The sequence below is a fragment of the Bos mutus genome, chromosome 12 (assembly GCF_027580195.1).
Source record: "Bos mutus isolate GX-2022 chromosome 12, NWIPB_WYAK_1.1, whole genome shotgun sequence".
NCBI lineage: Eukaryota > Metazoa > Chordata > Mammalia > Artiodactyla > Bovidae > Bos > Bos mutus.
Window position 1 is genome coordinate 37,880,310 of NC_091628.1, and position 25,099 is coordinate 37,905,408.

Here is a 25,099-nt window from a genome sequence, read left to right on the forward strand (position 1 = left end):
ATCATAGTTCATGTATAAATAAAAAAATATTTTCTGTAAGTCAAAGGACAATTTATAGTTTTGAGGAAAGAGTCCACAACTTATAATCTTGCAATGGTTAGCTGTTACTTAAATTATTGCAGCAGTGATGAACTTTCCCATTGCTTTATGTTAATGAAAATGCTGAGGTATGTAATCCCCCAAATCTTTACCTATTATCCTACCTTCAAAAGAAAACTTCAAGATGGTTATGTATCCTGAAAAGTAGAGACTTGGTGATTTGGAATTCCTGCTCCTTCTCTAAACTTTGAGGATATTGGGTTTCTGATGAGGAATGACTGCTGTGAAGCTCTGCTGCAAGACCTGACTGTGGTCAACACTTCCAAGCCAAAGTCAGGAATGACACTTCTGCCATCTGCATAGGCTGGCACTTGCCAAGGTTTTATGCTTTGTTCGGAGGAACATGACACACAAAAAAATGCCTTGAGAATTCACTTTTCTATTTCTATTGTCATATGCACAGTAGAAATCAAGCCAGCAGAGGAAATAGATTGCCTAACAGAAGCCAGAGGGTGACCACCAGGCTAGAGGAATGGGAACAGAGATCCAGGGTATAGTGCTTGAGTCAGGTTAGCAGCTGGAGAACCTGTCTCAAGGGAACAAAGCTCACAGAAGTCCCAACAGAATGGGCAGAGCAGATTTACATGGTGAATCCAGCTGTTCATCTGGCTATTGACAGGGAGGATCTGCCCAGCCCAACTAAACAAATATAAAATATCCTGAACCCTAACCTTCAGACCTTGTGGAGAACAAGAAACCTGATAGCATCCATGCCCCAGTCCAGATAACTTGGCTTCTTTTCACACTTTTCCATGACAAAAGCTAATTCCTGAATTAGACAATCTGAATGAGGTCCATATTTTTCAGCACCATAGTTTTTTCAAAGGTCTGGTACTTTACAATCTGACCTGCACTGGTATTCACCACTTAAATAAAAACTGAATTTCTTACTGAAAGGGCAGTAGTCAGCAATTTTTACTAAACCACCATAATAAGGCAGATCTTCTGCAGGTACTCCAGTGAGTTCATCAAACCACTGGTATTCCTATGGCAGACGTTTCAGAAACTTCTGCAAATTGCACACTGAAACTGCTCTCTGGTCCTGCCTGCAAGTTAATTGCAATAGATTGCTTCTGAGTATGTTACAGTAAGGGTTCAGCATCTGTCTCCCCTGTCACTGCTGGTCAATCCAGAATTTATAGCTCTTCCTGACACTGTCACAGCCCACTCCTCTGTCCTTGTATATTTTCTCAGCTATTCTGTAATTAACTTTATACCAGCCAATATCATCCATTAAAATCAGGGCGATTTGAGAGAGAACCAGATTCTGCATAGGAGAACCAGTCATTACTTGATTTTCTAATAACCACTTTTCCCAATGGTTAAGTTCAGTGTCCATACCACCAAGATTTTCAAGTTCCATTCCCTCCAGAATTTGACAGTTGTTTCTGTGCTTCATCGACAACACAATACATTACTAGAAGATAGACAGTGTGAAGAACTCGCTTATTATAGCGAATGTCCCATAATCTCTCCACTTTCAGAACTACTTTATCCCTCCATTGATAAAATCCAAAACTATAGATTGGGGGCAAGAGGAGAAGGGGACGACAGAGGATGAGATGGCTGGATGGCATCACTGACTTGATGGACGTGAGTCTCAGTGAACTCCGGGAGTTGGTGATGGACAGGGAGGCCTGGCTTGCTGTGATTCATGGGGTCACAAAGAGTCGGACATGACTGAGCAACTGATCTGATCTGATTTGATAGATAAAAAGTGGGAGACCATCTGCATATTTTGAAGTTAGAGTATTTCCATCTTTATCATGGTAGAATAGCCCAGAAGAGAAACCCAGGGCATGAATAATCTCATGTTTCACTATGGACAGCATTCCAAGAAGCACCTGAGGCTGGATAGAGATCATATTTGGACACAGGTTAGCATACCCTGCTATTGGCCTGTCCATTTTGTGCTTCCTGCTGACAATAGGCTGAATAAGAAATGATGTTCTTATGATGGCACCTCTTAGTGGCCAGAGCACCTACATAAAGAACAAAATCTTCATCCTGGACTCGCTCTTGACTTGGCACATCCACTGCTCCACAGGGGCAACTTATCCCCAGAGTGGACTCTGCATTGCTGGAGGCGCTCCTCAGGCATGATAATGGGTCCATATTTGTATGCTCTGCACATTCTTTAGTACAGCATCTATGGTGATCATTTTCCTTCCATAGATACTGAAATTGGTTTGTTGTACATTGTCTACTAGTTAATATACTGCCTGCAGGTTTAAAAACCTGAAAAATCTTCTCTAAATAGGAAACAGCTTGTGAGAAAAGTTTGTTCTTTATAAACTGTCATTTCTCAGGAAGCAACTATTCAATACTTTTATAGTCTTACTTGTTAAATGTTAATTAGCATCACTCTTTACAACATGATTTAAGATGGATTATTTATGACCTCAGAATCAGAGGGGCATGGTGCCAGCAGAGAGGATAACTGTGCAAGAAGACAGGAATAGATGTGGTGATTGCCTAGAGTCCCCCAACAAGAGTAAAATGCCTTGGACCCATAAAGAACCACTCCTGTGCCACCTGCTTGGGGCCCTAACTTGAACCCAAGGAGCTCGCTCTTCTACTCAACTCAGCTGCCATCTTCAGGTCAAGACCAAATAATATTTTTTAATAAAAACATAAGATAGCAAAATGCAAGTAAATTTATGTTAACTAAAAGCATACTCTAAACTTGTTCTTGTTGTTGTCGTTCAGTAGCTATGATGCTTGTGACTCTTTGTGACCCCATGGACTGCAACATGCCAAGCTCTGCTGCCCTTCACTATCTCCTGGACTTTGCTCAAGTTCATATTCATTGAGTTGGTGATACTATTTAACCATCTCACCCTCTGCCATCCTCTTATCCTTTGCCATTGATCTTCCCCAGAGGCAGGACTTTTCCAATGACTTGGCTCTTCGCATCAGGTGACCATAAGTATTGATGCTCCAGCTTCAGATTCAGCATCAGTCTTTCCAGTGTATATTCAGGGTTGATTTCCTTTAGGATTTATTGGTTTGATCTTTAAATTGAAGGGATCCTCAAGAATCTTCTCTAGTACAAGTTCAAAAACATCAGTTCTTTGGTGCTCAGCCTTATTTATGGTCCAAATCTCACATCCATATGTAACTACTGGAAAAACCATGGCTTTGACTAGAAGGGAACTTTGTTGGTAAAGTGCTATCTCTGCTTTTTAATGGGATTCTCTGGTGGCTTAGATGGTAAAGTGAGCTTTATTTTCCAAGGAACAAGCATCTTTTATGCAATACCATCAGCAGTGATTTTGCAGCCCAAGAAAATAAAATCTATTACTACTTCCACTTTTTCTTCTATTTGCCATGAAGTGATAGGATCAGATCCCATGATCTTAGTTTTTTTTTTTCTTCTTTTTTTATGTTGAGTTTTAAGCCAACTTTATCACTCTCCTGTTTCACTTTCATCAAAAGGCTCTTTAGTTCCTCCTCACTTTCTCCCATTCAGTTCAGTTCAGTTGCTCAGCCGTATCTAACTCTTTGCGACCCCATGCATCGCAGCACGCCAGGCCTCCCTGTCCATCACCATCTCCCAGAGTTCACTCAAACTCATGTGCATCAAGTCGGTGATGCCATCCAGCTATCTCATTTTCTGTCGTCCCCTTTTCTTCCTGCCCCTAATCCCTCCCAGCATCAGGGTCTTTTCCAATGAGTCAACTCTTCACATGAGGTGGCCAAAGTACTGCAGTTTCAGCTTTAGCGTCATTCCTTCCAAAGAAATCCCAGGGCTGATCTCCTTTAGAATGGACTGGTTGGATCTCCTTGCAGTCCAGGGGACTCTCAAGAGTCTTCTCCAACACCACAGTTCAAAAGCATCAATTATTCAACACTCAGCTTTCTTCACAGTCCAACTCTCACATCCATTCATGACCACTGGAAAAACCATAGCCTTAACTAGACCATTAGGATTGCTTCTGGCAATCTTAATTTCAGCCTGTGATTCATCCAGCCCATCGTTTCTCATGATGCACTCTGCATATGTTTGAGATGAGTGTGGGAAAGCTCCAGAAGTTGGTGATGGACAGGGAAGCCTGGCATGCTGGGTCACAAAGAGTTGGACATGACTGAGCAACTGAACTGAACTGAACTCTGCATATAAGTTTAATGAACAGGGTGAAAATATACAGCCTTTCTGCTACTGCTGCTGCTAAGTCGCTTCAGTCATGTCCAACTCTGTGTGACCCCACAGACGGCAGCCCATCAGGCTCCCCGTCCCTGGGATTCTCCAGGCAAGAACACTGGAGTGGGTTGCCATTTCCTTCTCCAATGCATGGAAGTGAAAAGTGAAAGTGAATTTGCTCAGTCGTGTCCGACTCTTAGCGACCCCATGGACTGCAGCCTACCAGGCTCCTCTGTCCATGGGATTTTCCAGGCAAGAGTACTGGAGTGGGGTGCCATCACCTTCTCCGATACAGCCTTGATATATTCCTTTCCCAAATTGAACCAGTCTCTTATTCCATGTCCTGTCCTAACTGTTGCTCTTGACCCACCAACAGGCTTCTCAGGAGGCAGATAAAGTGATCTGGTGTTCCTGTTTCCTTAATACTTTTCCACAGTTTGTTTTGATCTACACAAAGGCTTCTGCGTAGTCAATGAAACAAAAATAGACGTTTTTATGGAATTCCCTTGCTTTCTCTATGATTCAACAAATGTTGGCAATTTGATATTTGATTCCTCTGCCTTTTCTAAACCCAACTTGTACATATGCAAGTTCTCATTTAACTTTATTAAATGTAACAATTTTTGGAGACTAACAGCCAGTTCTACTTTCTAGCAATAAAATTAATAATTTACCTCCTTTCTCCAAATTGGCAGAATAAAACAGCACAAAAAATGCTTGAAGCCAACACTGTAACAGAATATTTGCTGCTTTTAAGGTCAGTGCATTGTGCAATCAAGTATTTAAATTCATAAAATTCATTGTTGGAAGAAATTATGTTTTTTTTTCTTCACCTCCTTTATATCTTTTATATTTTTCCATGTTTCCAACAACTCCTGTACTGCATGAAGTACTGTAATGTCATGAAGCAAATGCTCTTGATTTTGCTCAGACTGTCATTTTATTAAAATGTTTCCCTAAATATGAGAATGATTCCTACAAAAATAATTTATACAGACATGTTGCTATTCATTCTGAAAAAAATGGACAGTAGTTGGTCAGTAGTGTGCTCAATTAGTGTTTGTATTACTTAATTATAGAGGACTAATATTAATTTATATTCATTTAGAAATAATTATGTGCACAGCCAAATATAACTATATGTATTATATAAAATATATGATGTATTTCATTTTATTAATTCAAGGATTCATGAACCTAACACTCCAGGTTCTATGCAATGTTGTTCTTTAGAGCATCAGACTTTACTTCCATCACCATTCACATCCACATCTGGGCATTGTTTTTACTTTGACTCTGTCTATTCATTCTTTCTGGAGTTATTTCTCCACTCTTCTCCAAAAACATTGAGTACCTACCGACTTAGGGAGTTCATCTTTCAGTGTCACATATTTTTGCCTTTTCATACTGTTAATGGGGTTCTCAAGGCAAGCATACTGAAGTGGTTTGCAATTCCAGTCTCCAGTGGACTACATTTTGCCAGAACTCTCCACCATGACCTGTCCATCTTGGGTGGGACTGCATGGCATGACTCATAGTTTCATTGAGTTAAACAAGACTGTGGTCCATGTGATCAGTTTTATTAGTGTTATATGATTGTGGTTTTCATTCTGTCTGCCCTCTGATAAGAGGCTTATGGAAGATCCCTGATGGGAGAGACTGACTGTTGGGGAAACTGGGTCTTGCTCTGATGGGCAGGGCCATACTCAGTTAATCTTTAAACCAATTTTCCGTTGATTCACGGGGCTGTGTTTCCTCCCTGTTTGACCTGAGACCAAACTATGGTAGTGGTAATGAAGATAATGACAACCTCCTTCCAAAAGTCTTGTTCACACACTGTTGTATTCAGTGTCCCTGCCCCTGCAGCAGGCCACTGTCACCCCATGCCTCCACCAGAGAGCCCTGAACACTCACAGGCAAGTCTGGGTCAGTCTCTTGTGGGGTCACTGCTTATTTCTCCTGGGTCTGGTGCACACAAGGTTTTGTTTGTGCCCTCCAAGAGTCTGTTTCCCTAGTCCTGTGGAAGTTCTGTAGTCAAATTTCACTGGCCTCCAAAATGAAAAATGTGGCGGCCAAATTCCCTGCAGGTTCTCAGATCCTTTGCCAAATACCCAAGTTGAGAAATCTGTTAGGGTCCAGAACTTTTTTATCAGTGCAATAATTTATTTGGTATAATTGTTCTTCAGTTTGTGGGTCATCTGCTCTGTGGTTCTAATGGGGGTTAATGGCAACCACCTCCAAGAGGAGTTATGCCATATGCTGCATGACCCAGGTCTGATACACCAGAGCCCTTGACTGTATGGCAGGCCACTGCTTCCACAGGAGACACTCACACACTCGGAGGCATATCTGGCTCAGCCTCTATGGGGTCTTTCAGTCCTGATGTGCACAGGTTTTGTTTGAGCTCATCCAAACATCACTGCTGGGTATGGGGCAATTTACTTCAGATGACCATTATATCTACAACTGTGGACAAGAATCCTGTAGAAGAAAGGGAGTAGCCCTCATTGTCAATAAAAGAGTTTAAAATTCATCATTTGGGTGCAATCTCAAAAACAGCAGAATGATCTTTGTTTATTTCCAAGGCAAACTATTCAATATCACACTAACCCAAGTCTGTGCCCCAATGACTAATGCAGAAGAAGTTGAACTTCAAGAGCTCTGTGAAGACCTGGAAGACCTTCGAGAATTAACATCCAAAAAAGATGTCCTTTTCATTATAGGGGACTGGGATGTAAAAGTAGGAAGTCAAGAGATACCTGGAGTATCAGTCAAATTTGGTCTTGGAGTACAGAATGAAGCAGGGCAAAGGCTACCAGTTTTGCCAAGAGAACACACTGGTCATAGCAAACACCCACTTCCAACAACACAAGAGTAGACTCTACAAATGGACATCACAAGATGGTCAATACCAAAATAAAATTGATTATATTCTTTGCAGCCAAAAATTGAAAAGCTCTATACAATCAACACCTTATTGCACATTTCAGACTTAAATTGAAGAAAGAAGGGAAAACCACTAGATCATTCAGGTATGATCTAAATCAAATCCCTTACGATTATATAATGTAAGTGACAAATAGACTAAAGGGATTAGATCTGATAGACAGAGTGCCTGAAGAACTATAGGTGGAGTTTCATGGCATTGTACAGAAGGCAGTGATCAAAACCATCCCCAAGAAAAAGAAATGCAAAAAGACATAATGATTGTCTGAGGAGGCCTTACAAATAGCTGAGAAAAGAAGAGAAGCTAAAGGCAAAGGATAAAAGGAAAGGTATACCCATCTGAATGCAGAGTTCCAAAGAATAGCAAGGAGAGATAAGAAAGCCCTCCTCAATTTTTAATACAAAGAAATAAAGGAAAACAATAGATGGGACAAACTAGAATTGTCTTCCAGAAAGTTAGAGATACAAAGGAAGCATTTCATGTAAAGACGGGTACATAAAAGGATGGAAATGATATGAATGTAAAAAAAGCAGGAGATATTAAGAATAGGTGGCAAGAATACACAGAAGAACTATACAGAAAAGATCTTCAGGACCAAGATAACCACGATGGTGTGATCACTCACATAGAACTTGACATCTTGGAATGCAAAGTCAAGTGGGCTTCAGGAAGCATCAGGAACAACAAACTAGTGGAGGTGTTGGAATTCCAGTTGAGCTATTTCAAATCCTAAAAAATGATGCTGTGAAAGTGCTGCACTCAATATGCCAGCAATTTGGAAAACTCAGCTGTGGCCACAGGACTGGAAAAGGTAGGTTTTCATTCCAATCCCAAAGAAAGGCAATGCCAAAGAATGTTCAAACGACCACACACTTCACTCATCTCACACACTAGCAAAATAATGCTCAAAATTCTCCAAGTGAGGCTTCAACACTCCATGAACTGAGAATTTCAAAATTTTCAAGCTTGATTTAAAAAGGCAGAGAAATCAGAGATCACATTACTAACATCAGTTGGATCATCAAAAAAGCAAGAAAGTTCTAGAAAAAAAAAAACCTACTTTTGATTTATTGACTATACCAAAGCCTTTGACTGTGTGGATCACAACAAACTGTGGAAAATTCTTTGAGAGATGGGAACACCACACAACCTTACCCATCTCCTGAGAAATATGTATGCTGGTCAATAAGTAAAAGTTAGAACCAGACATGGAACAATGGACTGTTTCCAAATTGGGAAAGGCATACATCAAGGTGTATATTGTCACGCTGTTTATTTATCTTATATGCAGAGTACATCCTGTAAAATGATGGGCTGGATGAAACACAAGCTGGAATCAAGATTGCTGGAAGAAATATTAATAATCTTATATATTCAGATGACACCAACCTTATGGCAGAAAGCAAAGAAGAATTAAATATCCTCTTGATGAAAGTGAAAGAGGAGAGTGAAAATGTTGGCTTAAAACTCCACATTCAGAAAACTAAGATAATGGCATCCAGTCCCATCATTTCATGGCTATTAGATTGGGAAACAATGGAAACTGAGAGACTTTATTTTCTAGACTCCAAAATCACTGCAGATGATGACTGCAACCTTGAAATTCAAAAACACTTGCTCCTTTGAAGAAAAGCTATGACAAACCTACACAGCATATTAAAAAGCAGAAACATTACTTTGCCAACAAAGGTCCTAGTCAAAGCTATATTTTTTCGAGTAGTCATGTATGGATGTGTTAGTAGGACTATAAAGAAAACTGAGAGCCAAATAGTTGATACTTCTGAACTGTGGTGTTGGAGAGCACTCTTGAGAGTCCTTTGGATTCCAAGGAGATCAAACCAGTCAATCCTAAAGGAAATCAGTCCTTAATATTCATTGAAAAGGCTGATTCTGAAGCTGAAGCTCCAGTCCTTTGGCCACCTTATGGGAAGAACTGATTCATCATACCCTGATGCTGGGAAAGATTGAAGACAGGAGAAGGGGACAACAGAGGATGAGATGTTTGGATTCCATCACTGACTTGATTGATGTGAGTTTGAGTAAGCTCTGGGAATTTGCAAGGACGGGGAAGCCTGGAGTGCTGCATTCCATGGGATCACAAAGAGTCAAACACGACTGAGCGAGTGAACTAAATAAAGATGGACTTACATTAAAACCTTAATTTTTAACCTCTGAATTGATTAGAAGATTTGAGTGATATTTTAATTAGCATATTTTAAATTCAGTTCAGTTCAGTTCAGTCGCTCAGTCATTTCTGACCCTTTGCAACCCCATGAATTGCAGCATGCCAGGCATTCCTGTCCATCACCAACTTCCAGAGTTCACTAAAACTGACGTCCATTGAGTCGGTGATGCCATCCAGCCATCTCATCCTCTGTCGTCCCTTTCTCCTCCTGTCCCCAATCCATCCCAGCATCAAAATATTTTCTAATGAGTCAACTCTTTGCATGAGGTGGCCAAAGTACTGGAGTTTCAGCTTTAGCATCATTCCTTTCAAAGAACACCCAGGACTGATCTCCTTTAGAATGGACTGGTTGGATCTCCTTTCAGTCCAAGGGACTCTCAAGAGTCTTCTCCTACACCACAGTTTAAAAGCATCAATTCTTTGGCGCTCAGCTGTCTTCACAGTCCAACTCTCACATCCATACATGACTACTGAAAAAACCATAGCCTTGACTAGACGGACTTTGTTGGCAAAGTAATGTCTCTGCTTTTCAATATGCTATCTAGGTTGGTCATAACTTTCCTTCCAAGAAGTAAGAGTCTTTTAATTTCATGGCTGCAATCACCTCCTGCAGTGATTTTGGAGCCCCCCAAAATAAAGTCTGACACTGTTTCCATTGTTTCCTCATCTATTTCCCATGAAGTGATGGGACCAGATGCCATGATCTTCATTTTCTGAATGTTGAGCTTGAAGCCAAGTTTTTCATTCTCCTCTTTCACTTTCATCAAGAGGCTTTTTAGTTCCTCTTCACTTTCTGCCATAAGGGTGATGTTATTGATATTTCTCCCGGCAATCTTGATTCCAGCTTGTGCTTCTTCCAGCCCAGTGTTTCTCATGATGTACTCTGCATATAAGTTAAATAAGCAGGGTGACAATATACAGCCTTGACATACTCCTTTTCCTATTTGGAACCAGTCTGTTGTTCCATGTCCAGTTCTAACTGTTGTCTCCTGACCTGCATACAGACTTATCAAGAGGCAGGTCAGGTCGTCTGGTATTCCCATTTCTTGAAGAATTTTCCAGTTTTTTATTGTGATCCACACAGTCAAAGGCTTTGGCATAGTCAATAAAGCAGAAATAGATGTTTTTCTGGAACTCTCTTGCTTTTTCCATGATCCAGCGGATGGTGGCAATTTGATCTCTGGTTCCTCTGCCTTTTCTAAACCAGCTTGAACATCTGGAAGATCACTGTTTATGTATTGCTGAAGCCTGGCTTGGATAATTTTGAGCATTACTTTACTAGCGTGTGAGATGAGTGCAATTGTGAAGTAGTTTGAGCATTCTTTGGCATTTCCTTTCTTTGGGATTAGAATGAAACCTGACCTTTTCCAGTCCTGTGGCCACTGCTGAGTTTTCCAAATTTGCTGGTATATTTATGCTTCTTAATATAATTGTTCATTTTGCAATTTATGCCACCTTTCACCAATTTCTAGCAAAATTTACTTTGCTAAATAATAAGAGCTTGTTTATAATTTAGATGTGATTTTACTTCACAAAAAATTAAGAAACCTCAATTAAATAAGTGAAGAGACCAAAGCGAAAAACTCTTATACCCTGCAAAGATAGCAGAACCCCACAGGAAGAAAAAAGACTCCTGTTTTTTCTTTGCAATGACCCAACCAATGAAAAACTTGGACTTTTATTAAATAGTCTTCCCAACTTCATTTTCTCCACCATAAAGAGTTCTCATTTCCTTTCTTTGCTGGGAGTTTGCTCAAGGCTCACTGTGGTTGCAGACCTTGAACTGCAATTCTCTACTGATTTTGTGTAAGTCAATTTTTGCAGGAGAAATAATTGGTAGTCTATTTATTCTTAGGCCAACAATTTAAAGTGGCAGTAATGAACAGGAAAAGGAATGGTTTGTAAGAGGAAAGCTTGGTAGACGTCCTGACTGTGGACACAAGGAGAGTGACAGATGGTTGACAGGAATGCATTGTGTCTGTAAGGTCCATGTTGATGCCAATCATAGAATGCTTCATCGAAAATTGAGGAAGGAACTTTGGCCACCATTGACTCTAGTTTTTCTCATTCTTTTGCTTTAATAATTGATTTTCTGTGTATTTTTTGTTTGTTTGTTTTCAGAATTGTCCTGAAATGAAAGATTAAAGTGAGAAAGAGTCACAGTTAATCAAGTAAGTAATTACAATAAAATAATTATAATGATAAGATTATGATAATGAAAACAATCTATCAATTCAATTTTCTAATGTATAATTATAGGAAAGAAGAGGCTTATGCTTATTCATTTTAGAAAGTATCTTGGTCTATCTAAGAAAGGAAATCTTTCTCTATGCACAGAAATTTAGAAGGGAGCTTTCTATCATCTCCTCTATAAAGGAGTGGCTATTTCAGAGTTTGACATCCACTGGGTCAAGACTTATTAGAGGTCTAGTGGGGTCACTTTATTAGATGTCAATTATAATTTAAAACACTTCATTCCTCTCTTTCATTCTTCTTTCTTCAAGGATTAATGGAAACCAGGATGTAGCATTTCCAAAAGTGATATGCTCTCTCTTCAGTCTTCTCTCAATCAGGAATAGGTACAGATTATTTCCCAAGTTATGAGCTAGGCAATCAAGACCAGGTAGGAATTAAGCATATAGGACAAAGCATTAATTTCCCTCTTTACTACCAAGGTTAGTGAGGGAATCAAGCCCACAGCTTCATCCTAACAATATGGTAACAGATTTGAAACTTGTTCTAAGGATTCAGTTATCTTGCTGTTTTGCTTCTGTAGACACAGCAGAGCATGTGAATCTCACACCTAAGATTTGCATAATATCATGAAAACATACATCATATTCTCTAATATATCTAGCTATGTACATGTACATTTTTCTATACACTAGAAGTCAAAGAAGAGAAGGAATAAACATACCAAAAAAATACTAGCAAATGTCATTACTAAGTAGCTATGATTTCATTCCCACATTATGATAAGCCTGTTAGATACATTGTCTTATTTAATCCACTCAACATTTCTGAATCAGCCTCTATATTTACCCTTATTTATTGAATAAGATTATAGAACATCAACATGGTTAAGTAATTCACTAAAATCTTGACAGGTGGCAAATGGCAATGCCAAGACTTCAAAACAGTCATTCTGATTCTAGAACTTGTGTTCTCGCACTATACTAAACACAGGCCAGTGCTTTTGGCTCAGTGACTCTGAGAAAGCAGCTGCTAAGTGAAGATCTTAGAAGTTTATCACTGTGATTCAGGAGATAACTGCTGTTCCTTCTGTTGTTTTCTTGTTGGCAAGTGGAGCCATGGACACCGGTACAGATTTGAAAATGTTTGCTTTTGATCATGACTATTATCTCCATGGGTGAGGTGGGCTGTGACTATGGACAGTAAGGTTGTAGATAACAAACATGACTTGGGCATAGGTGGGTGTCCAGATTGGTCAGGAGGCATCAGAGGCACAGATAATCCTTGACTAAAAGAGAAGGCTAACAGATTGCTTCCTTACATCGCAGGCAGCAGGGTTTCTCCTGTCTTAACTTTAGGTCCTGGCAACCCAGACTGGTTTCCCTGGATACAGGAGCTTCCCTGCTTAGAGGGATTGAATTATCAAGTGTTTCTGAATTTATTCAGATAAACTCAAAAAATAAAATGCTCTCTGAAAAATATGAAAGTTTCTATTTTTAAGAAAGTGAGCACATAGATTTTTAGTACATTATATATGACTGTGTCTAGTTTTATTTTATAGTGATCTTAAATTCAATCTTAGTTTGTAGTAGAAATATCCACATTCTAGGAACACCTCTTTTGTCTATGAAAAATAGTGTTTGAAATATATTGTTTAACAAATCATTTTATGATATTGCTATATCAGAAATTATCTAAAAATATCAATAGATTCTATTTATTTATCTTTCTAAAGAAAGAACACAAATATAGAACTTGGGCAGTTACAATTCTTATTTTCAGACTATCAACATAGAAATCATATATTTTCATTTATTTTTCTGTTATTCACAAAACATAGAACATTGTCTTGCATATAAGCTTTTTTCAGTATTCTTTGAGATAAAGTTGATTTCTCCTATTTCTGAGTATGCAGTGTAAAGAGTAAATCAAATATCATTTCTGCCATTCTAACTTAAGTATTACTCAGTAATTCTACAGTTTTTGGTTAAATTGACTGGCCCATATATCAAAATAATTATCATTTTGGAAAGAGAAAGATACTTTATTTAGACTACACTCTAAACTGAAAATTCTTAGTCAGGAAATTCTGAAAGTGGAGAAATCATAAAGGAAGTATAAGAGCCAGAAAAATGATTATGGTCATAAATTGGGACTCTAAGGCAAGAGATTTCCCCCCAAAGCAGTGACCAAAATGCATGGGAAGCATAAGTTTGATTTGATTTGCTGCAGGAACTTCTTAGGGAATCTAATCTGTTGAACCTAAATGGGGTGAGGGGAAGACAGGTGAGTAGTATCAACAGAAACTTCTAGGAAATGACAAGATTTGGGTGTTGACAACGCTATTTCTTAATAGTAATTTTTTAGGAGAAATTCAACAGACCTCAACTTGTTGGAAAGTGGGCTAAATAGAGCAGTTAATGTTATCATGACTTCAGACACTAGATTGGTTCAGGGAGAGTTTGATTCTCAGTAAGGAAAATGGAAAATAATTTTGAAATTTACAGGAATAGATGTTAGGATAGTGCAGCTGGATGGATATCTAAGCCCTCCTGCTTCTAACTCAGGCATAACAAATATAGGACATCTGTGGTATTTCTGCTGTGGGTGGACCTGACAAATGTCACATAAGTTAGTTGACCATCTGGGATATAATACAGAAGTGTTTCAAAACTTAAATGATCTCTACTGTATGAAATGACATGTCAACCTCACATAGAGACTGCATCTGCTACTCAGGGACAGTAAGCATGTGTCTAATAAAAAAAAAAAAAAAAAAGGTCCTAGGAAACCACATCACATATCTCAATATCTTTTCCTTTGCCCATACCTTTTATTTTACAGATCTTTGAGCTTAGGAGTAAAGCTTAATATTCTAAAAAATTGCCTAATTTCTGAAATTCTGATTTGACAATTTAATGTTTTATGCCAGCTCAATATAACATATTGCAACTAACTAAAATAAGACCTTGTGGTCATTTCCACAATGGGTCATTATCAGCTTTTTCATTTCCTTATAATCACCTCATATCTTATTTTCACCTTTGTCTCCAATTTCATTGATGGAACAGATATATTCCCTTGATTCTATTTCTGTCATGACAGGAAAGATATATTACATTAAATCTTGCATATTACCAAGCAGTTATGATTTGAAAATGAGTTATACAACATGAAAATTGCAGTCACTTCCTTTTATTATTTGAAACTAGTGTGTATGTCTAATGACAAGTACAAACATAAGAAAATATCTAACTATATAGAAAATTCAAGATAGATTTTTTCCCTACTTTTCATTTCACCATTTTCATGCTCAGTAACACCCTATTTTGTGTTCTTGGGGTGTACTGACCATTTTGCAGAACTTCTTATGGCTGTGTTCTCTCCATCCACAGGATGTAGAATTTTCCATCAGTAATGCGTATGTCTCACTTCTTATCCTACTTCGTTTCTCAGACTTTGTTTGAGCATCATTGCACATAGAAAGCCTTCTTGAACCACCCACATTAATTTTGAGAATAATTTATTCCTGTTATGTACTCTTACAAAATTAGTTGACTCACATGACACTTTTATTTATTAACTCATTTATTCAGCCTATATTTATTGAATATTTTGTATGTACTACATACTGTGTTAGTCACTGATAGTAAACCACTGGAAATATTCAGCACAATAATTTTATGAGTATTTTAATGTTATTTGATCAATACTTGATGTTCTTATTACATTATTACTTTTTAATTTTTATCTATTCATTTATTTTTGTCTGTGCTGGATCCTCACTGAACCAGGCTTCATTCTAGTTGCAGTACGTGGGGGCTATTCTTCATTGCAATGTGCAGGCTTCTCATTGCTATGGCTTCTCTTATTGCAGAGCACAGGCTCTAGGGCACAGTAGTTTCAATCGTGGCATGAGGGCTCAACAGTTGTGGTTTCCAGGCTCTAGAACACAGGCTCAACACCTGTGGCTCACGGAATTAATTTTTCAACAGTATGGGGAGCCTTCTCAGACCCAGTATTGAACCTGTGTCTCATGTATTGGCAGGCAGATTCTTTGCCACTGAGACATGAAAATGAAAGTCATTCAGTTGTGTCTGACTCTTGGGGATCCCATGGACTATACAGTCCCTGGAATTCTCCAGGCCAGAATATTGGAGTGGGTAGCCATTCCCCTCTCCATGGAATTTTTCCAACCCAGGGATCAAACCCAGGTCTCCTGCATTGCAGATGGATTCTTCACCAGCTAAGCCACCAGGGAACCCCCCATTATACTGTTAGTTAAGAAGAACTGGATTTTTATTTAAGAGCAAAGGATTGAATCAGATTTGGTATCCTTGTTCTTCAAAACTAAGTTCATATGTTTAACAAAATAATGTATTCATTTGATCAAATAAATCTTTAATGGGAATTTTCAACTAGTCAAATTAATTGTCTCTGTTTAGTTTTAATAAAACCATCAAACTTTTTTTATCAAAAAATAAATAACCCATCAAATTTATTTTTTTTTCCTTTTGGACAACTTGAAGATGACCATCTACCTTAATATTTCTCTAATTTATTTGAACAAAGTAGCTTAATCAAGAAATCACAAGATAATCTACTCTCCTTCCTTCTCAGATTGCAAAATTTATAGACTAAAAGAAGATCACATTCAACCTACAGGAGGCAGGATAAATAATAGTAATTAGAGGAGAAATCAATGCAATTAAGAATTATAAATCAATTTAAAAATCATAGAAAAAATGGTTCTCTAAAAAGATCTGTAAAATTGTAAGCCTCTATACTGACTAACCAAGATGAGAGAAGACATAATTATTACTATGAGAAGTTAAGGTGTTCTATCACTACACTTCACATGGACAAAAACAGTAAAGGAGTATTATCAACAATGTTATGTTCACGTGTTTGAAATGGAACAATTTTTTTGAAAGATACAATCCAATAAAACATAAAGGAAAAAAATGGTGGTTGCTCAGTTGTGTCCACTTCTTTGTGACCACTTGGACTGCAGCATGCCAAAGACATGCCATGTCCTTCACTGTCTCCTGGAGTTTTCTCAAACTCATGTCCATTGAATTGGTGATGCCATCCAACCATATCTTGGTTTGTTCCATGTTTTGGTAATTATGAATAAAGTGGCTATAAATATCTCTGTGTCCCCTCATCACAGGGCAGACACATGTGCTCCAGGACAGCCTTGGGAGCACACCTCTGTGGGGTACACACACATAAAGTTGAGACTGAAAACAAAACTGAGCCCCAGAGGAAATAAGGAATAAAAATATTTCTCTTTGCAGATGGTCAAATTCACACCCTCAAATTTGGCTTTGTAGACTCAGTGCCTACAGAACTTCTGAAAAGATGAGTTCTTGTACGGCTGAGACTGACCTAAATTTAGAACAGCTGTAAAATTTATGGGCTGGATCATCAAAAAAGCAAGAGAGTTACAGAAAAACATCTACTTTCACTTTATTGACTACGCCAAAGCGTTTGACTTTCCAAAAGAAAACTGTGGAAAATTCTTAAAGAAATGGGAATACCAGATCATCAGACCTGTCTCCTGAGAAGTCTGTATGCAGGTCAAGAAACAACAGTTAGAACTGGACATGAAACAGCAGACTGGTTCCAAATCGGGAAAGGAGTACGTCAAGGCTATATATTGTCACCCTGCTTATTTAACTTATTTGCAGAGAACATCATGCAAAATGCCAAGCTGGATGAAGCATAAACTGGTATCAAGCTTGCTGAGAGAAATATAAATAGCTTCAGATATGTAGATGGCACCAACCCTATGGCAGAAAGTGAAGATGAACTAAAGGGCCTCTTGATGAAAGTGAAAGAGATGAGTAAAAATGTTGGCTTAAAACTCAACATTCAGAAAACTAAGATCATGGCATCTGGTCCCATCACTTCATAGCAAGTAGATGGGAAACAATGGAAACAGTGACAGACTTTATTTATTTTTTTCTGGCCAGGTGGAGGAGGCTCCAAAATCACTGCAGATGGTGACTGCAGCCATGAAATTAAAAGAGGCTTGCTCCTTTGAAGAAAAGCTATGACCAACCTAGATAGAATATTAAAAAAAAGAGACATCACTTTGCCAACAAATGTCTGCCTAGTCAAATTTATGATTTTTCCAGTAGTCATGTATGCATGTGAGAGTTGGCCTGTAAAGAAACCTGAGCGCAGAGGAATTGATACTTTTGAACTGTGGTGTTGGAGGAGACTCTTGAGAGTCCCTTGGACTGCAAGGAGGTTCAACCAATCCATTCTAAAGCAGTCTTGAATCATGGAAGGACTGATGTTAAAGCTGAAACTCCAATACTTTGGCCACCTGATGCAAAGAACTGACTCATTGGAAAAGACCTTGATACTGGGAAAGGTTGAAGGCAGGAGGAGAAAGGGGCGACAGAGGATGAGATGGCTGGATGGCATCACTGACATGAGTTTGAGTAAACTCTGGGAGTTGGTGATGGACAGGGCAGCCTGGCGTGCTGCAGTCCATGGGGTCAAAAAGAGTCTGACATGATTGTGTGACTGAACTGAACTGAACTGAACTGAAACTTTCTGGGCACATTCAAGTGAATGGTAAGCCAGGTTACAGTCTTAGCTGTGCTCACAACACCCGCAGCAGGTCCAGATCCATTATTGCAATCCTGGAACCTTACTTTGGTGAATTTTTGCTGGTGGTTTGGTGATACAATATCCAAAAAACAGCAAGGCCCTTTGCCAGTATATCCACAGTTAAGATGGGGCCAACAGCAATGCCAACAATAGTGTAATCTGAGAGTTTGTATAATGGGAACAAATGATACAACAGAGCACCCCCCCAGGTGAACATTTCCACAGCTCAGTGGCTTCCCTGTCACTGGGAGTGCTCCAATCCCACCTGACTCTCGCCACATATCAGAAATTACTAAGAAACAGATATGTGGCCTTTTACTCCAACAAATATGGAATAGATCCCACCTCTGACAGGGCAGTGAAAACCACAGAGCTAAGGAGAGGCCCTGCTTAATATCTAGTACAGGCTACCATCATCACAACAAAAAATATTAAATCCATGTAGACTGTATAGGGATGAAATTGAAAGTGCTAGTCACTCAGTAGAGTCCCACTCTTTGTGACTGCATGGACTGTAGCCACCAGACTTCTCTCTCCATGGAATTCTCCAGGCAAGAATGCTGGATTGGGTTACCATTCTCTTCTCCAGGGTATCTGCCCAACCCAAGGATCAAACCTGTGTCTCCTACATTGCAGACTGATTCTTTACTATCTGTGTCACCAGAGAAGCCTGAAGAGAGCTCAAGGAACCCTGGATGCCAGGCCTCCTGCAAGAAATGAGGAAGGGAGGAGGCTATCACCAGGCAACTGACTCACTTTGCCCTCTGGGAGGACACCAAGGGCCCAGGCTTTGTCCAGGAAGGGTGCAGCACCACTTGAAGAACTGAGGGGCCATCCCCTCTTGCAGTCCCCATGCTGGTGTATGGAAAGTAGGACTAGGGATATGGGTTTGTTGCTTTGAGGCAGGCAAACACAATCTCAACTTTGCTCCCACAGGGATAAGTCACATGGACACAGTGGCCAACTGGGCCACGACAGGAAATCTATCACTGCTTCCACATTTTCCCCTTCTATTTGCCATGAAGTAATGGGGCCAGATGCCATGATCATAGTTTATTTTAATATTTATTTTTAAACCAGCTTTTTCACTCTCCTCTTTCACCCTAACCAAGAGGTTCTATTGTTCCTTTTTGCTTTCTGTCGTTAGAGTGTTATCATCTGCATATCTGAAGTTGTTGTTTCTCCTGTCTTTCTTGATTCCAGCTTGTAACTCATTCAACCCAGCATTTCTCATGATGTGCTCAGTGTATAAGTTAAAGACACAGACAAATCTGTCATACTCTTTTCTCAATCTTGCAGCCCCCATGCTAGTGTACCAAGAGAGGGGCTGGTCACTTTGAGGGAGGCAGACACACTCTTACTTTTGCTCCCACAGGGATAGGTGGCACTGACACAGCGGCTGATTGGGCCAGGACAGATGAACCAGTGAGTTGTTCCATACAGGGTTCTAACTGTTGTTTCTTGACTCACATACAGCTTTCTCAGGAGACAGGTATGATGGTCCAGTATTCCCATATCTTTAAGAGCTTTCCATAGTTTGTTATCATACACACAGTCAAAGGCTTTAGTGTAGTCGATGAAACAGAGGTAGATGTTTTTTCTGGAACCCCCTTGCTTTCTCTATGCTCAGGTAGTGTTGGCGATTTGTTCTTTGGTTCCTCTGTCTTTTCTAAACCTAGCTTGGACTTCTGGAATTTCCTGGCTCATGTAATGCTAAAGCCTAACATACAATATTTTAAGCATGACCTTACTAGCATGGGAGAGGAATGCAATTGTCCAGTGGTTTGAACATTCTTTAGTACTGCCCTTCTTAGGACCTGGAATAAGGATTGACCTTTTCTAGCCCTTTGGCCACTGCTGGGTCTTCCAGATCTGCTGACATATTGAGTGCAACACTTTGAAAACATCATCTGTAGGGTTTTGAATAGCTCTCCTGGAATTCCATCACATCCACTAGCTTTATTGACAGCAGTACTTCCTAAGGCTTACTTTACTTCACATTTCAGAATACCTGGCTTTGGGTGACTGACCACACCATTGTGATTATACTGTTCATTAAGATCATTTGTTTATAATCCTGTGTATTCTTTCTATTCCTTCTTGATCTCTTCTGCTTCTACTAGGTCTCTATCCTTTATTGTGCCCATCTTTGGGTGAAATGTCCCCTTGATATTTCCAATTTTTCTGAAGAGATCTCTAGTCTTTACTCTTCTGTTGTTTCCCTCTACTTTTATGTCTCATTTGCTGAAGAAGGCCTTCTTGTCTCTCCTTGCTATTCTTTGGAACTCTGCATTAAGTTGGGTGTACCTTTCCCTTCTCCCTTCGTTTTTTGTTTATTTTCTTTACTCAGTTATTTTTAAAGCCTCCTCAAATAACCACTTTGCCTTCTTGCTTTTATTTTTCAATGGGATGGCTTTGTTTCACTGCCTCCTGTACAATATTATGGAACTCTGTCCATAGTTCTTCAGGCACTCTGCTTACTACATCTAATCCCTTGAATCTATTCATCACTTTCACTGCAAAGGAATCCTGAGAGTCCCTTGAACAGCAAAGAGATCAAACCACTCAATCTTAAAGGAAATCAACCCTAAATGCTCATTGGAAGGACTGATGATAAAGCTGAAGCTCTAGTATTTTGTTCATCTGATGCAGACATCCAACTCATTGGAAAAGTCCCTGATGCTGGGAAAGATTGAGGGCAGAAGAGGAAGAGGGTGTCAGAGGATGAGATAAATGGATTGCATCACTGATAAAATGGCCATGAATTTGGGCAAACTCTTGGAGATGGTTAGGGACAGGGAGGTCTGGCATACAGCAAACCATGGGGTCACAAAGAGACAGATATGACTAGATGACTGAACAACAACAACACCCATATAGTGGACTGATCATCTAGACAAAAATAAAATGAAATAAGCTTAAAATGAAACATTAAATGAGAGAGACTTAGTTGATATCTATGAGATGTTCCATTTGAAAACAGCAGAATATAATTTCTTTTCAAGTGCACATGGAGCATTTTCTAGGATAGATCACATCTTAGGTCACAAATCAAGCCTTCCTATATTTAAGAAAATTGAAATGATATATTTTCTGCCCAAAATGATATAAGATTAGAAATCAATTTTCAAAAACTGTAAAAAACACAAACACATGGAGACGGCACAATATGTTACTAAACAGCCAATGGATCACTGAAGAAATCAAAGAGGAAATAAAAAACTACCTACAGGCAAAACAAACAAACATAGTGATCCAAAGTCTATAGGACCTGGGAAAATTGTTCTAAGAGGGAAGATTTTACCAATATAATCTCACCTCCAGGAAAAAAAAAAAAAATCAAAGAAACAACCTAAACTTACACCTAAAGCAACCAGAAAAACAAGAACAAACAAAAGTTAAAATTAGTAGAGGGAAAGGTATCATATCAGACTAGAATTTAAGAAAAAAAAAAAAAAAGCAGTAGCAGAGATCAATGAAACTAAAAGTTAGTTCTTTGAGAAGATAAACAAGAATGGAAAAACTTTACCTAGGCTTGTTAAACAAATAAGAGCACTCAAATCAGTAAAATTAAAAATAAAAAAGAAGTTGCAATGAATACTACAGAAATACAAATAATCATAAGACCCTAAGATCAGGAATAAGCCAAGGATGTCTACTCATACCACTTTTATTCAACATCGTTTTGAAAGTCATAGTCATGCCATCAGTGACAAAAAAGAAATAAAAGTATCCAAATTGGAAAAGAAAAAGTAAAATTGCATATTATATGATATTATATATAGAAAATATTATTAAATAGGCTACCAGAAAATTACTAGAACTCATCAATTAATTTGGTAATGTTTCAGGATACAAAATTAATACACAGAAATAACTTGCATTCTTATACACTATAAGTGAAAGAACAGAAAGAGAAATTAAGGAGACAATCCCATTTACTGTCACATCATAAAGAATATCCAGAAACTAAGCTATATAAAGAAGCAGAAGAACCTGTTCTCAGAAAACTTAATGATGAAAGAAATCAACAATGATATAAACAGATGAAGAGAGTCCACGTTCTTGGACTGGAAGAATCAATATTATCAAAATGAATATATAATCCAAAATAATCGACAAATTCAATACCATCCTTATCAAATTACCATGGATGTTTTTCACAAATTAGAGCAAAAATGTTTAGAATTTGTATGAAAACACAAAAGATCCTGACTACCCAAATCAATCTTGAGAAAGAAAAATGGAGCTGGAAGCATCCAGATTCCTTGACTTCTGGCTATAGTACAAAGCTACAATCATCAAAACATTGTTACTGGCACAAAAACAGAAATATAAATCAATAGAACAGGTTAGATAGTCCACAGATAAACTCATGCACCTAACCTATGACAAAGGAGGCAGGAATATACAATGTAGAAAAGATAGCTTCTTCAATAAGAGTTTCTAGGAAAAACAAGACAGCCACATATTAAAGAATGAAATCAGAACATTTCCTAACATGTTACACAAAAATAAACTCAACATGCATTAAAAAGCTAAATGTAAGGCCAGATATAATAAAACTATTGGAAGGAAACACAGACAGAACATTCTCTGACATATGTTCCAGCAAGATCTTTTATGATTCACCTTCTAGAAAAGTGAAAATAAAAACAAATGAAACCTAATTGAGTTTAAAACCTTTTGCACAGTAAAAGAAGCCACCCCAAAAAGGAAAAGAAAACACACAGAATGGGGAATATATTTGCAAATGAAGTGATCAACAAAGGATTAGTCTTTAAAATACACAAACGATTCATGCAGCTCAATTTTTTTTTAATGGGTAGAAGATCTAAATAAACATTCCTCTAAAGAAGATATACAGATATCTAGGAGGCAATCAAAATATTCTTACCATGACTATAAGAAAAATCCAAATCAAAAGTATAATGAGGTATCATCTCATATCAATTAGAATAGCTCATAAAAAATCTACAAACAAATGCTGGAGACAATGTGGAGAAAAGGGAACCCACGTACACTGTTGTTAGAAACGTATACTGGTACAGCCACTGTGAAGAACAGTATGAAGATTTAATAAAAAGAAACAAGCAAACTAAAAATAGAGGTAATATATGATACAGTAATCCCACACCTGGGCATATATCTGGAGAAATCTATACTTCAAAAAGACGCAGACATCTAAAATTTATTTCAGTCCTATTTATAATAGCCAGGATATGGAAACAAAATCAGTGTCCATCAACAGAAGAATCCATAAAGAATACGTGGAGTATTCTTTACTGAGTATATTACTGAGTATACTGAGTATATTACTCAGCCATTAGAAGAACAAAATAGTACTAGTTGTAGTGACATAGATAGACCTAGTAATTGTTATACTGAGTGAAATCAGACAAAATCAGAAAAAGAAAGAAAAGTCAAGTATCATGTCTGTTTAAAATATCATGTTTGGAATCTTTAAAAAAATGTAAAAATGAACCTATTTACAAAACAGAAGTGAGTCACAGATATAGAAAACAAACTTATAGTTAGCAAGAGGAACCAGAGATCAAATTGCCAACATCTGTTGGATCATCAACAAAGCAAGAGGGTTCCAGAAAAACATCTATTTCTGTTTTATTGACTATGCCAAAGCCTTTGAGTGTATGGATCACAATAAACTGTGGAAAATTCTGAAAGAGATGGGAATACCAGACCACCTGACCTGCCTCTTGAGAAAACTATATGCAGGTCAGGAAGCAACAGTTAGAACTGGACATGAAACAACAGACTGATTCCAAATAGGAAAAGGAGTATGTCAAGGCTGTATATTGTCACCCTGCTTATTTATCTTATATGCAGAGTACATCATAAGAAATGCTGGGCCGGAAGAAGCACAAGCTGGAATCAAGATTGCCAGGAGAAATATCAATAACTTCAGATATGCAGATGATACCACCCTTATGGCAGAAAGTGAAGAGGAACTAAAAAGCCTCTTGATGAAAGTGAAAGAGGAGAGTGAAAAAGGTGGCTTAAAGTTCAACATTCAGAAAATTAAGATCATGGCATCTGGTCCCATCACTTCATGGGAAATAGGGAAACAGTGGCTGACTTTATTTTTTGGGGATCCAAAATCACTGTGGATGGTGATTGCAGCCATGAAATTAAAAGACACTTACTCCTTGGAGGAGAAGGCAATGGCACCCCACTCCAGTACTCTTGCCTGGAAAATCCCATGGATGGAGGAACCTGGTAGGCTGCAGTCCATGGGGTTGCTAAGAGTCAGATACTGAGCAACTTCATTTTCACTTTCACTTTCATGCATTGGAGAAGGAAATGGCAAACCACTCCAGTGTTCTTGCCTGGAGAATCCCAGGGATGGGGAAGCCTGGTGGGCTGCCATCTATAGGGTCGCACAGAGTCAGACACGATTGAAGCGACTTAGCAGTACTCCTTGGAAGGAAAGTTATGACCAACCTAGATTGCATATTAAAAAACAGAGACATTACTTTGTCAAGAAAGGTCCGTCTAGTCAAGGCTATGGTTTTTCCAGTGGTGGTATGTGGATGTGAGAGTTGGACTGTGAAGAAAGCTGAGCGCTGAAGAATTGATGCTTTTGAACTGCAGTGTTGGAGACGACTCTTGAGAGCCCCTTTGGCAGCAAGGAGATCCAACCAGTCCATCCTAAAGGAGGTCAGTCCTGGGTGTTCATTGGAAGGACTGATGTTGAAGCTAAAACTCCAATACTTTGGCCACTTGATATGAAGAGCTGACTCATTTGAAAAGACCCTGATGCTGGGAAAGATTGAGGACAGGCAAAGAAGGAGATGACAGAGGATGAGATGGTTGGATGTCATCACTGACTCAACGGATATGAGTTTAGGTAAACCCCGGGAGTTGTTGATGGAGAGAGAGGCCT

General features: G+C 38.6%; 1 pseudogene; it reads right to left on the minus strand.

Moving 5' to 3' along the window:
* Positions 1-490: 490 nt before the first annotated feature.
* The window catches only part of LOC102283653 (leishmanolysin-like peptidase), a 175,602-nt pseudogene continuing 150,993 nt past the window's right edge, over positions 491-25,099 (minus strand).